Here is a 15,103-nt window from a genome sequence, read left to right on the forward strand (position 1 = left end):
ATGGTTTCGTAACCATAGATCCGATTTAAAGAGAAATTTATTTCAATATTTTTGCTTGAAAATTGATATGATAGGAAAATCATATGAAAATATTGATAGGAAAATTTTATCGATTTAGTGATTAGTTAGAAAAAGAAATTATTGAAGAAATTGGGTAAAATAAGGTATCGGGACCTCTATCTCGTAAAAACGAGTCGAAAATAATTTTATAAATATTTATGAAATGTTATTAATGTGGTATTAAAATTTCGTTCGGAAATTTTAATGTTTGGGTAGTCAATTAAATGAAAAGGACTAAATTGTAATAGGTGTAAAAGTTGCTAGAGTGATTAAATAGCTTAAGAGTCTAATGAGAAAAGATTTAAAAGGGAATTAGACCCAAAAGTTATTTGGGCTGGACGGCAAGGGTATGAAATCAGCAGAAAAATTGATAAATTAAGGGTAAAATTAGAATATTGCAAAATTAACTAATTAAAACTAGGACTAAATAGGAAATATCTAGATTTCTCTTCATTTCTCTTCAATTCCAGCAGCTAAAAACGCCATAGGAGGGTTCTATAAGCTGGTATTTCATAATTTTTGCACCAAGTGAGTTAATCCTTGCCTTTTTCTTGTAATTTTTGTGTTTCTAAGACTTTTACAACTAGGTCCTACTATTAAATTCATTAGTTTTTGATTTCATGGATGAAATTGAAAGTCACCATGGTTGAGTACTGTAATTTTATGATGAAATAGAATGAAATTAAAGCTTTAATTTGTTTATTAGATTATTTTATTAGGCAATTTCAATGGAAATTGATTTTTAGGATCTAATTGTGAAAATGTTTGGAATTAAAGTCTATTGCTGAAATTCTGATTCCTAAAGGTTGTAAACTAGTTTAAGGTGATAGAATAAAATGTTAATTGAGAAAAATCAGCTCAATTGAGAGGATAATTGAGTAGGGACGAAATTATCATTTATTAAAAGCTTAGGGGAAAATGGTAATAAACAGCTTACACTAAAACAGTTTGGACAGCAGCAGTAGACTAACTTTGAAAAATCACCAAAAATTGTAGGAATCGAATTAGAAGATGAACAAAATATGGAATTAAATATTATTGAGTCTAGTTTCTCATAGAATAAATATTGTAAGCAATGGATTTGTAACTTTTGAGATATAATGAGTTTTGTGAGACAAGATCAGAATGAATTCGGGTTCCCCTGTTCTGAATTTGAAAAATTATAAAAAATTGAATAAAAATAATTAGGGACTTAAATTTATATGTCTAGAATTCTGAATGAGTCTATTTTTAATAGAAACAAACGAGAACATCATTTTAATTCTGTATAAATAGATAATTTATTTTTAGTGAAGAAGGGTCAGAACTGTTAGACAACAGAACAGGGGTGACTTTGAAGAATAAACTGTACTGATTGGCTAAACCAAAAATTCTTAAAATTTTATGGTAAATATATATATGAGTCTAGTTTCATGGAAAATTAACGGATCTTAATTTGGAGTTCCGTAGCTCAAGTTATAAATAATTTAGTGACTATGACTCAAGTAGACAGCTTTGAATGAACTATAAATAATAGTTGAATTATAGAGAATGTTGCATATGAACATGAAATGTATTAAATTGATAATTAAATTTATTTATTTAGATCCAGAAGATTCAAATACAAAGCTAGATCGAGGAAAGGAAAAAGTTCGGGATTAGTAGATTTTTACTGTTTACAAACAAGTATCAAGGTAAGTTCGTGTAACTTGAATTATATTCTGAAATGCTTGAAATTGTATGTTATTGATGTGAATATGATTTGAGTGTTCATTATATGGAAATTTATGAAACATTGATATATTTGATAAAATGGGAAGAAATCCCGGTTGAATGAAAGGAAAATTCGATGGATCTCGAAAAGGAATTGACGGTAAAAGGATCTAGCCGGACGGGTGATCCTATCTGATATAGCCCTCCGAAGAATATGTGTAAAATGGATTTAGCCCGGACGGGTAATCCGAATTAGGTCTGAATTTGCTTTGGACTGGTAATTCAGATCCAAGCTCATTAGAGTAATTGTCGTTGCAGGATTTAGCTTTGGGTGGTAATCCCGACAATACTCTATGAGTTTATCTTCAGGATTTAGCTCGATGGTAATCCGCCGCAAGGTTGAGGTTCAGGGAGTGTGCTCTCTGAAATGGATATGTCGCACATGAATATGAATTGACGGACCCGGAATTGTACAATAAATGTGTACCTCTGAAAATCCATCGAAATTCCGATAAATTCAACGGGATAAATATGGAAAAATAACAAGGAAATGGGAATCATGGTTTTGACGAGCTCATCAATCATAGTATATATTATTGGTACATGGAAATTATTGTACTAACTTGAATGTTGAGTTTGTGCATATTAGGGTAATAATGCATTGAATGGATATATGGATGTTTATGGTATTGTATTGAAAATATTAAGTAAGTATAATTCTTGTTACATGAGCTTACTAAGAACAAAGTGCTTACCCCGTTTCCTTTTTCCCTGTTTTGTAGTGTTAAGAGTTCGGAGGTCGGATCTGGTCGGAGACACATCACACTGTCAACCTCAGGATTTCGATATATAAAGAAACTTTATTTTGGAAATCAATGGCATGTATAAGCTAACAAAGTAAATGTTAACGTGAAATGAATGTAAAGTTAGCCATTAGTATGGTTAACAAACCTGGTTATAGATAGGTGATGACGTTATCTTATATAAATGCATGAATCTATCATGAAAATATGTTGAATTGATTTGGTTGATGTGGATTGGTCTCGATTTAATATTACAGGGAAGGTTAGATATTTATAAAAGGGCTATATTGAATATAAAAAAAAAATTTAATTCGTAAACTCCGGTAATGCCTCGTACCCTATTCCGGCAATGAATACGGGTAGGGGTATTACACCGGGATTGTCTGAAGTTTCGTCGTCGGGGTTCCTCTTCCGTTGTCGGGGTTGAACCGAATGGGGGAAGACCGAGAAGGCGTAGCCTTCGGGGACGCCTTGAAAAGGGGCTAAATGACCTCACCCATTCGCGTCGTCGACCATCGCTTGTGGTGTTGCCGTGGTAACAACGGCGATGATGGGTTTCCTAACCTTAGCCAAAGGAGAAAAATAGGAAAGGGAGAAGGAGAGGGGGCAAAGGCCCTCTGTTTTCCTCTTTTTTTTTAAAAATATAAGCTGAAAAAAAAAAAAAAAAAAAAAGAATGGCTTAAATGGCCATAGAAACGGCAACATTATTTTCAAGGCTAAAGTGGGTCATTTGCACTATGGGTCCTTCCGCATTTTTAAATGTTTTAAATTCATTCTTTCTTATTTTTAATTTATCCCTTTAATTTTGTCTCTATTCTATTTCGGGCCATCTGATAGTCATGGGCATGTGGATAAAAGGAATATTGTCCTATTCAGGCCTGTCCTTTTAGCGCGCCTTACTTTGGGCCTTATTTCTTTTAACCATGTGTAATTTATACTCCATATTTTATTTCGATTTTATTTTCATCCTTGGTCAGCTTAATTCTTGTTTCATTTTACTTTATTTTTAGTCTTAATTTTTTTTTAAAAAAAGAGGGATTGTATTATTTTTTTTATGTCTGTTTCATCTCATTTGTAAAATCGAATCTACACTAAATTTTTATATTTTTATTTACTTAATTATTTATCTTTTATAGTTCGTTTTATAGGTATCCTTTTATAAATGTTTTTATATGCATACTCTTATTCCATTTATCTATTATTTAGCTAGTTACTTGTTTATTATTATTATATAGGTTCTTTTAAAATATAATTGTTTATAATCTCTTATTTAGTCCAAAATTTACTATTAACATTATTATATTCTTCATTGTCACTTTTTTTTCTCTAATACTTTCACGTTTGTCATTTTTATATATTATGCATGTTCTATTTTCTATCTTTTTCTCTTCATATTATTATTTACATTGTTGTGGTTATTATTATTCCTAATTCTATCATTATTAAGCATTGTCATCATGTTTCATTTTCATTATTATTATTATTATTATTATTATTATTATTATTTTCTACTTTATTATTATCATAATATCATTACTATTGCTATCATCGCATTATTAAACTAATTAATCATATATTGATTTTGTTATATATTTTCTTTTTGTATTTATTTACATCATTATTACTATTATTATTATTTTTATTTTTTAACATATCGTGGTTTTAAATTATTATCAATTTTAAATATTTTATAAATGTTATTTCTCTTAAAATATTACATGTATTATTTTGAAATTCTTATGTACATCTTTGTATTCTAAAATAATATATGTATATATACGTATCATTTTGCATTCTTATATATTTATTTAGTATTATCATTTCATATGATAACGTGTTAATTTCTTCTTATTATTTATCATAAATTTTTCTACTACCATTAATTCTAAAAATTTCATATGTTAAACTTTTGTACATATCTTCTATGTGTTAATTATTTTAAATGATTTGTTTTACAATATTATTCATTCTAAACTTTTATATGCAGTTTTAAATTTTATTTTATTTTTGAATTATTATTTTAAGCTATTCTATTTATATTATTTCGTTATTCGTAGCTTAATTGTTTCTTGTCATTCACTTTTGGTTATTTTTCGTAGTGTCTATTTCAAGCTCGTTTTTCCTACATGTTATTCATCTAGAATCGTCTTATTGCTTATTTTTAATTGTTGGTATTATTCGTTTCATTTATCTTTAATTATTAATATTCAAATAATGTACGTCGAGTGATAATTGTCATTGTGTGTACTATAATTTGTTCACTTATTTTCATACTATTGTCACTCATTTGTATAGTATGGTACCCATGCATTATTATTCCATGAACATTACTATATTCTTATTTCACGTCATCACGTTGTGTGTTAAGCTTCAACATACTTATCCAATACGGATCATTTTTCCTTATTCCAAAAAAATAAATACACATCATTTTAAATTTCATACTTGCTATCACGTCATAAAAAGAAATTCTCTAAAGTAAAGCAATATTCCGTATTTGGAAATTTGAGAAATCGTGCCCTACGTGTTGGGTTTCGATTTATCATTTGATCAAATAAACGGATATCCTTTTTAAAATTTCAATGCATGAGTTTTTGAAATCATGAGATGATTTTGGGCATCGAAGGTTGGAAATGTCGTGTCCTACGTGTTGGATGTGATATTTTACTCCTTCGAAACAAGAGAATCTTAATATCCACTTCAAGTTAGCTAAACATTCATAAAAAGGGATCGTATTTCCAAATTTGTTTTAAATCTTTTCAATTTTCGATATTAAGACATTAATTAATCAATTAGGTACCAATTTTGGGCGTTCCGAGGGTGCAAATTTCAATGCATGAGTTTTGGAAATCATGAGATGATTTTGGGCATCGAAGGTTGGAAATGTCGTGCCCTACGTGTTGGATGTGATATTTTACTCCTTCGAAACAAGAGAATCTTAATATCCACTTCAAGTTAGCTAAACATTCATAAAAAGGGATCGTATTTCCAAATTTGTTTTAAATCTTTTCAATTTTCGATATTAAGACATTAATTAATCAATTCGGTACCAATTTTGGGCGTTACGAGGGTGCAAATTTCAATGCATGAGTTTTGGAAATCATGAGATGATTTTGGGCATCGAAGGTTGGAAATGTCGTGTCCTACGTGTTGGATGTGATATTTTACTCCTTCGAAACAAGAGAATCTTAATATCCACTTCAAGTTAGCTAAACATTCATAAAAGGGATCGTATTTCCAAATTTGTTTTAAATCTTTTCAATTTTCGATATTAAGACATTAATTAATCAATTAGGTACCAATTTTGGGCCCGAGGGTGCAAATTTCAATGCATGAGTTTTGGAAATCATGAGATGATTTTGGGCATCGAAGGTTGGAAATGTCGTGTCTTACGTGTTGGATGTGATATTTTACTCCTTGAAACAAGAGAATCTTAATATCCACTTCAAGTTAGCTAAACATTCATAAAAAGGGATCGTATTTCCAAATTTGTTTTAAATCTTTTCAATTTTCGATATTAAGACATTAATTAATCAATTAGGTACCAATTTTGGGCGCTCCGAGGGTGCAAATTTCAATGCATGAGTTTTGGAAATCATGAGATGATTTTGGGCATCGAAGGTTGGAAATGTCGTGTCCTACGTGTTGGATGTGATATTTTACTCCTTCGAAACAAGAGAATCTTAATATCCACTTCAAGTTAGCTAAACATTCATAAAAAGGGATCGTATTTCCAAATTTGTTTTAAATCTTTTCAATTTTCGATATTAAGACATTAATTAATCAATTAGGTACCAATTATGGGCGTTCCGAGGGTGCAAATTTCAATGCATGAGTTTTGGAAATCATGAGATGATTTTGGGCATCGAAGGTTGGAAATGTCGTGTCCTACGTGTTGGATGTGATATTTTACTCCTTCGAAACAAGAGAATCTTAATATCCACTTCAAGTTAGCTAAACATTCATAAAAAGGGATCGTATTTCCAAATTTGTTTTAAATCTTTTCAATTTTCAATATTAAGACATTAATTAATCAATTAGGTACCAATTTTGGGCGTTCCGAGGGTGCAAATTTCAATGCATGAGTTTTGGAAATCATGAGATGATTTTGGGCATCGAAGGTTGGAAATGTCGTGTCTTACGTGTTGGATGTGATATTTTACTCCTTCGAAACAAGAGAATCTTAATATCCACTTCAAGTTAGCTAAACATTCATAAAAAGGGATCGTATTTCCAAATTCGTTTTAAATCTTTTCAATTTTCGATATTAAGACATTAATTAATCAATTAGGTACCAATTTTGGGCGTTAGAGGTGCAAATTTCAATGCATGAGTTTTGGAAATCATGAGATGATTTTGGGCATCGAAGGTTGGAAATGTCGTGCCCTACGTGTTGGATGTGATATTTTACTCCTTCGAAACAAGAGAATCTTAATATCCACTTCAAGTTAGCTAAACATTCATAAAAAGGGATCGTATTTCCAAATTTGTTTTAAATCTTTTCAATTTTCGATATTAAGACATTAATTAATCAATTAGGTACCAATTTTGGGCGCCCGAGGGTGCAAATTTCAATGCATGAGTTTTGGAAATCATGAGATGATTTTGGGCATCGAAGGTTGGAAATGTCGTGTCCTACGTGTTGGATATGATATTTTACTCCTTCGAAACAAGAGAATCTTAATATCCACTTCAAGTTAGCTAAACATTCATAAAAGGGATCGTATTTCCAAATTTGTTTTAAATCTTTTCAATTTTCGATATTAAGACATTAATTAATCAATTAGGTACCAATTTTGGGCGTTCCGAGGGTGCAAATTTCAATGCATGAGTTTTGGAAATCATGAGATGATTTTGGGCATCGAAGGTTGGAAATGTCGTGTCTTACGTGTTGGATGTGATATTTTACTCCTTCGAAACAAGAGAATCTTAATATCCACTTCAAGTTAGCTAAACATTCATAAAAAGGGATCGTATTTCCAAATTTGTTTTAAATCTTTTCAATTTTCGATATTAAGACATTAATTAATCAATTAGGTACCAATTTTGGGCCTTACGAGGGTGCTAATCCTTCCTCGTACGTAACCGACTCCCGAACCCGTTTTCTCAAATTTCGTAGACCAAAATGTCGTTTTAGTAAACTAAAATGTTTTATTAAAACAAGGGTGATCCGATCACACCCAATAAAGGTCGGTGGCGACTCCCGTTTTAATTTTCACTTTCAAAACCAAAGTCGATTCCCGTTTTTTTTTCAAAAAAATGGTTTCGGCATCTTGCTTTTCCATTCTCTACTTTTTGCTTCAGAAGAGTGAATATCAACATACCAATACATACTATAATCGACTTTGAGAAGGATGAAAAAAGGAACCTCACATGATATTATGAATAAAATAAACGTTAAAAAGATAAATAACAGAGGATGGAATCCATTATCCAAAATCAGATTCATCAATTTATACACTATATTTTGCCCCATTCATAAATTGTAACATAATGGTACAATTGAAACATAATAATGTCATGATATAAACCTTTAAATGCACTCCAAACTTATATTCATGTTTTTTTTTTTAAATGAAAATGATGAACAGTAGGAGAGATATTGATGAAACCCTTAAAAAACTTAATTTTTTTTCATTATGGTACTTAAACTTTTCTTTAACCTAAATTGGTACTTAAAGTTACATTCTTGTTAATCAATTTAGTCTTAAAATTTGCTATGTGGCACTTAGTCTAATTGGAAAACTTAATGTGACATTCTTGTGTATTAAAAAATAGATTTATACATTTAAAAATTTTTCTAAAATGAAATAAAAAAGTTTAAAATTCAAAATAATTTATCAAATAAAAATTTAATTAAAAATTTTAGTAAGCTATCATTTGACTTTGAGCAGAGATGTTCGTGGGCTGGATCCAACAAAAAATTTTGCCCATTTACTAGGCCTAGGCCTGGCCCGAAAATGGGTTTAAAAGTTTGTCCAATCCCAACCTAGATAAAAATGTTAAAATTCAGGCCCTTTTGGCCCACTCGTATTTTTATATAATTTTTCAATATAATACATTAAAAATATTAAAAATAATAAAATAAATATTTCCCAACAAATTAAAAATAAATTTAAAAAATATGTATACTTAAATAACACTAATACAAATGTAAGTTAAGAAGCAAATGTGAAAAGAGTAATAAAATTAATAATAAAACAAGAGTTATATAATATACAAATAATAATAAAAAATAGTAGTAATTTAATTGTGAAATGGTAGTAAAATGGTGAAAAAAAGCAACAAAAAAATAGCAAGAAAATAATTAAAAAACAACAAAAACAACATGTTTTTTTTTTCATATTCGGGCCGAGTTGGGCTCGGGTCAAGAAAGCCTTACCTAAGGCTCAACCGGATTTCTAAACTTATTTTTTAAACTTATATTTTTACCCAAAACCTCCCACTTTTTAAATTGGACCAGACAACCTAGTGCATGGATAAGTCTAATTTTAATTCAGCATTAATTACCGTTGGCCTAATAGTATTTTCAAGTTTTATATTCAAATCTCAAAATACCATTAGTCTCATTGGCATTATTTTCATCCTTTACTTTCACCATCCATCTTATTATCATCATCATCATTTTATATGCTGTAAATTATGGAAAATTTACACGTGTCATATGCTATATATATTATGACTCTTGTCATGGATTTTTTTAAATATTTATATTTTTCAATAGTTATAATTGAAATCTTCTAAATGATCCAAAAGTTATATCACTTTATTATTAATAAATAGTTTTCACTATTTATAATGATGAGTTATATTTTTATTATCAAAAGTTATATTATTTAATTATATTTTTTTCAAATACATATCTATTGAATAATTATATTTATTGTTAAAAAGATACAATTGTTTATAATGGACAAATATATCTCTATAAAGAGACACAAAACTCTTATAAATTGAAGTATAGAAATAAAAATTTCTTTTAATTTTCTTCCATCTTTTACTATTTTAAATTGTTCTATAAAGATTAGTTGTAGAAATCATGCATAAAATAATTAAATGTGCTTGTAAAACTTGAATATTTTTCAAATCATTTTGTAATATCATATTTTACATTTTAAAATTTTAATTTAAAGTTTTAAGGCATACATCAATTTTATATTTACTTTCATCATTTAATTCAAAAACTTTTAAACTATATTGAACTTAATTAAAATATATTGATTTGGTTTGACTGCACAAAATAATAATTTAAACCGAAATTATTCATATTAAAATAATTTAAATGAATTTTCTAGATGAAATTAGACTACAATCAAAATATAAGTATATGTACAAATACAAAGAATTCTATTTAAAAACGATCCAAAATTAAAGTGATACAATAAATTTATAACAATTTAAAACTTAAAATAAAATAAAACTATAGTGAAAACTTTTAATGTAAGAATTATAAGAATTAAAATGTTTTTAACCTTTAAAATCAAATTGAATGTTTCTAGCTAAAGCATAAATTTTAATCTATTTCATTAAAATAAAAACCACAGCATCTAACCTTCCTTCCTTTTTTATCATTGTACAAGCCCAATTATGCCCGGCCCAAACTAAAAGACCAAACTCAATTAAATACAAACCCTAAAGCCCAAATCCTAGCCCCCTGCAGAGAAGAGAAAGCAAAGACCCTCAAGCCTCAAGAAGACACTCGGCCAACCAACGGCCGTCTCACGCACCACCACCTGCATATGCTCCCTCCATGCGTCTGACACACCCATACCCTGCAAACACAAACAACAAAAACAGCAGCCACAACAGAGGAATGAGAGCATTTTTTATTGTTATTGTAATCGGTTATAAAACCGAAGGGAGAAATTTTGAAAAGGGGGGTGAAGAAAAAAAAAACACTTTGCAAACAAGATTAATCAAAAAAAGAATAGAATTTTCGAAAGGTGAATATTTTGTTGTTTCAGTTTCTGATTTTCTTTGCATTCTATTTTGTTTTCTTATTTTTTATTTACGAAAAAAAATAAGGGAAAGGAGGATAAAAACGCACCTTTGATTCGCCATTTGGGTGCGCTCCGGTGTCCTTTCGCCGATCTGATGGCCGTCGCACCCCTGGGGTTCGACCAACAGCCGTGGCAGAGGGCGAGGAGCCGATGGGTCCTCCCTTTTCCCTTGCGTTGTTGCGGTCGTGAGTGTTCCTAATTCAAACCCGTTCAAAAAGAGGGTCGAAGGGACCCTTTCCATGCAGCGCTGGTCGCCGTTCGCGGCGTGGGACATGGGAGATCTCCCAATGAATCCATGGTCGGCCATGGAGGAGGGACGGAGAGCAAGAGATGCTCTGCTGTTTTTGTGAAAATGGGGGGGGGGTTTAAAACCTAACAGAGAAGAGAGAATGCTTTTGGAATTTTCTGTAAAAATGGACTGCAAAAAATGGAATTTTCAAAAAAATTTGGGGTTAAATCTGCTGCGTGAAACGGCAGCGTTTTGAAGGGTGACCTAAGTGCCCAAACGGCACCGTTTTAGGGGTGCCCGTTCGCGACCCGACCCGTACCCGGGGGATCCGCGTTTTTCCTTTAAATGGGAAATTGCTCACCTTGGTCCCTTCCCCTTTTTTCTGATATTTGATTTAGTCCCGATTGGTTTTTTTTTTCTTTTTTAAATTTAGCTCGACTATTTTATTCCATCTCTGATTTGATCCCTGGACTGAACATTGAAACGCAGCGCATTAAGGGTTAGGGTAATTGCCCAGTTGACCCCTGTTTCTTCTCGCGTATCTCAATCTAACCCCCTGGCAGTTTTCTATTTTATGATTTATACCCTTTTTTTATTTTTATTTTAATTTAGCCCTCACCCTTTTATTTCAAATTGTTTTATCATGTTTTTATACATTTTATTTGCTGCCCATTCAGATGTTGTATTTATTTAGTTTAAAATTTCACGTGTTACTTATAAGATTTGTCACATTGTTCATTTATTTGAATGTATATATATATATACATTATTTATTTTATGTTCCTTTTGTAAACTGTTCGCCTTTTTAGTTTGCATGTTTGTTTTAAATATTTCACATGATGTGTTAAATTGTTTTGTTTTTATTGTATATTTTATATTATTTTATCTTATGCCAAAAACATTATTCATAGCAATTTATAAACCACCGTATTTATACTTCAAGAGTACCATTTTTTTATAAAAAGAATCATCTTTTGCATTATTTATTTAAAATTTATTTCATTAGTTTAAATTGTTTTCATGTACCCTTCAAATTTCCATTCGTTTATTCTAAAACATTCTATTTATTATTTATTATAGGATTTTCTTATATTACCCGTAGTATGCTTTTATGTACATATATTATTGGTTCTAAAATTATATGTATTATCTTTTCTTAAATCACTTTATATACATTATTGATTTTAAAAGAATTTCATCTTTTATTTTATTTATTTTTAAACTCGTTTATTAGTTTTCTTTATGGTTTTATACTTTATTCAATTTGACTTGCTTTGTACTATTTATATTTTTTAGATTGCCAAATATGTTTTTGTTCATTAATTGTTAATGTTAGTATATGAATGATGTATGTGAGCCATTATTGTCATCGCATGTATCTTAAATTGTTCACCTACATTTTCACCTTGTTGTTGTATATTTATGTGACGTCATCCATGTATTATTGTTTATACTCATTCTCTCGTATCTCATATCTTTGCCTCACGAATTAAACCCCAATGTATTTAGCCAATAAATCACCTTATTTTAACCCAAATAAATAACACATGTTGCTTGAATATTGTATTCGTTACTATTCAAAAACAAAATTTTCCAAATAAGGCAATGTTATGCATTTTGAAATATCGAGGAATTGTGACCTAACTTACGGAGTTTCGATTTCCTCGTTGTTTCTAAATGGCTAAATATCCTTTTCGAGTTTTAAAACACGAAACTCTCATTTAAATTAAAAGACGACCTTATCCTCGGGAATTCATGGTATTGTGTCCTAACTTACGGGATGTGAGACTCCGATATCTCGAGATAAGGAAATCTTTAAACAAATTGTTTTGTGCTAATTCAAAAATTTTAGAATCGATATTTATAGAAAAGATCGTATTTCAAAATCATTCCCGATTTTTTATTTTTGACATTAAGACACTAACTAATCAATTCGGTACCAATTGTTGGGCGTGTCAGGGGCGCTAATCCTTCCTCGCACGTAACTGACTCCCGAACTTGTTCTCTTAAAATTCGTAGACCAAAACACTGTTTTAGTAAACTAAAATGTTTTATTAAAACAAAGGTGATCCGATCACACCTAATAAGGATCAGTGGCGACTCCCGTTTTAATTTTCGTTTTCAAAACCAAGTCGATCCCCATTTTTTTCAAAAAAAATGGTTTCGACAATCATGTTGTTACAACTTACAGGTAAATGATGGATTTTGATTAAGTGAATGCAAGGAGAGAAAATCCATTTGAGTGTCTCTTCTAGTTGTATGTAATATCTTATTATTTGCAACCAAATACATCATAATTCAAATATATTTGTTGTCAAAAATTGTCAATTCAAATATGATAATTTTTCAAAATCATTAGTGTCGTAACCATTTTTTTGAAAAACGGAAATCGATTTAGATTTTGAAAATGAAAACGAATAGAAGAGTCACCATCAATCCTTTTTGATGAGGTGTGATCGGGTCACCTCAAATTAATCATTTTAATAAAAGGTAAGATTTACTAAAACGATAATTTTTGGTCTACGAAAATCAGAAAATGAGTTCGGGAGTCGGTTACGCACGAGGAAGGATTAGCACCCTCGATACGCCCAAAAATTGGTACCTAGTTGATTAATTAGTGTCTTAGTGTTGAAAATTTGAAAACTTGAAAGAATTTAAAATACGATCCCTCTTTGTATTAATGTTTATTTAAAAATGATCGAATAAATTAAAACGGATGTTAGGACTCTCTCATCTCGAAGTAATAAAATGTCACGCCCAGTAAGTTAGGACACGTCATTTTGAACTTCGAGAATGAGCTTGCCTTTATTTAAAATTCATGTATTTTAACTTTTTTTTTTTAAAAAAAAGGAGAAAAGTCGAAACCCAGTAAGTTAGGGTACGTTTTCTCGAATTTCTTAATACCGAATATTGCCTTTCTTTGCAAAAGCTCTTATCTCGAGATAACGAGATGTCATATTCAGTAAGTTAGGACACAACACCTCGTATCTTCGAGAGTAAGCAAAACTCGTATTGTGATTTAAAAGAGTATTCCGCTATTTAGGTTAAATAAGAAAAATCGAAACCCAGTAAGTTAAGGTACGATTGTCTCGAATTACCAAATACGGAATATTACTTTTTATGAAAGGATTATTTTGAAGTATCGAGCAAAAATATAATGCGATTTGTAGTGAAATACAAAAGCAAATCATGATATTAACACGTATAACAACATAATGATAGGTGCGATAATGTCGAATACAATAGTATGAGAAAAAAAAGAAGAAATAAAAACAAGGCTAGTAAAATATAAAACAAACGTATAGGGAAAAATGAAATAAGCAAATACATAAATGAATAAATGAATAAATATAAAACATGACAAAATGAAAATGGCAATGATAATGAAAAGCGATAATATTAACAATATTGATAAAAATAGTGATAAAAGGATAATATAAAAGATAATAATAATAATAATAATAATAATAATAATAATAATAATAATAATAATAATATAATACCTATGATACTAATAATAGTAATAATAAGAAAATTAATATTAATATTAATAATAATGGAAAATAATAATAACAATGATAATATAGTAATAATAATAAAATGAAATTAATAGTGAATTGATAATAATAATGTATGTTAATAACAATGATAATATATGAAGGATAGGAAATAATAATATGGTAAAAAAACAATAATATGATAATAATAAAAATAACGATGGTAGTAATAATGATAATAGTAAGAATAAATATAAAAATAATAGTAACATAGCTAAAAGATAATGCTAACTTTGATAATAATATAAATAATAATGATAATAATGTTAATAAAAATACAAAATGATGAAAAGTAAAATGTCAATGAAAATAATATAAGAAAAGCAATAGTAAAATAGTAGCATTCATACGTAAATAAACATAGGTAATATGTGAAATATAATGATAACATAAACATAAATAAATAAGTAGTACTAGATAAAATAAATATAGATTAGAATATAATAATAATAATAGTAATAATAATAGACATAACAATAGTAATAATAGTAATGGTAAAAACATGATAATATTAGAAATATACAATATATAGTATTAGAGGTAAATACACAATATATACATATTAGAAATAATAATAATGTTAAAAACAACTATTAATAATACTTCATAAATATATATATATATATATATATTAAAGATATATACATATATAATAAAACATATACTAATCTTAGTAACAAATATAATAGGGTAAAAATAGATATAATAATAGGTATATAACATGGTATTAATATGTGTATAATATAGTATTTAAATATGTAT

Source organism: Gossypium arboreum, chromosome 11 (assembly GCF_025698485.1).
Source record: "Gossypium arboreum isolate Shixiya-1 chromosome 11, ASM2569848v2, whole genome shotgun sequence".
NCBI lineage: Eukaryota > Viridiplantae > Streptophyta > Magnoliopsida > Malvales > Malvaceae > Gossypium > Gossypium arboreum.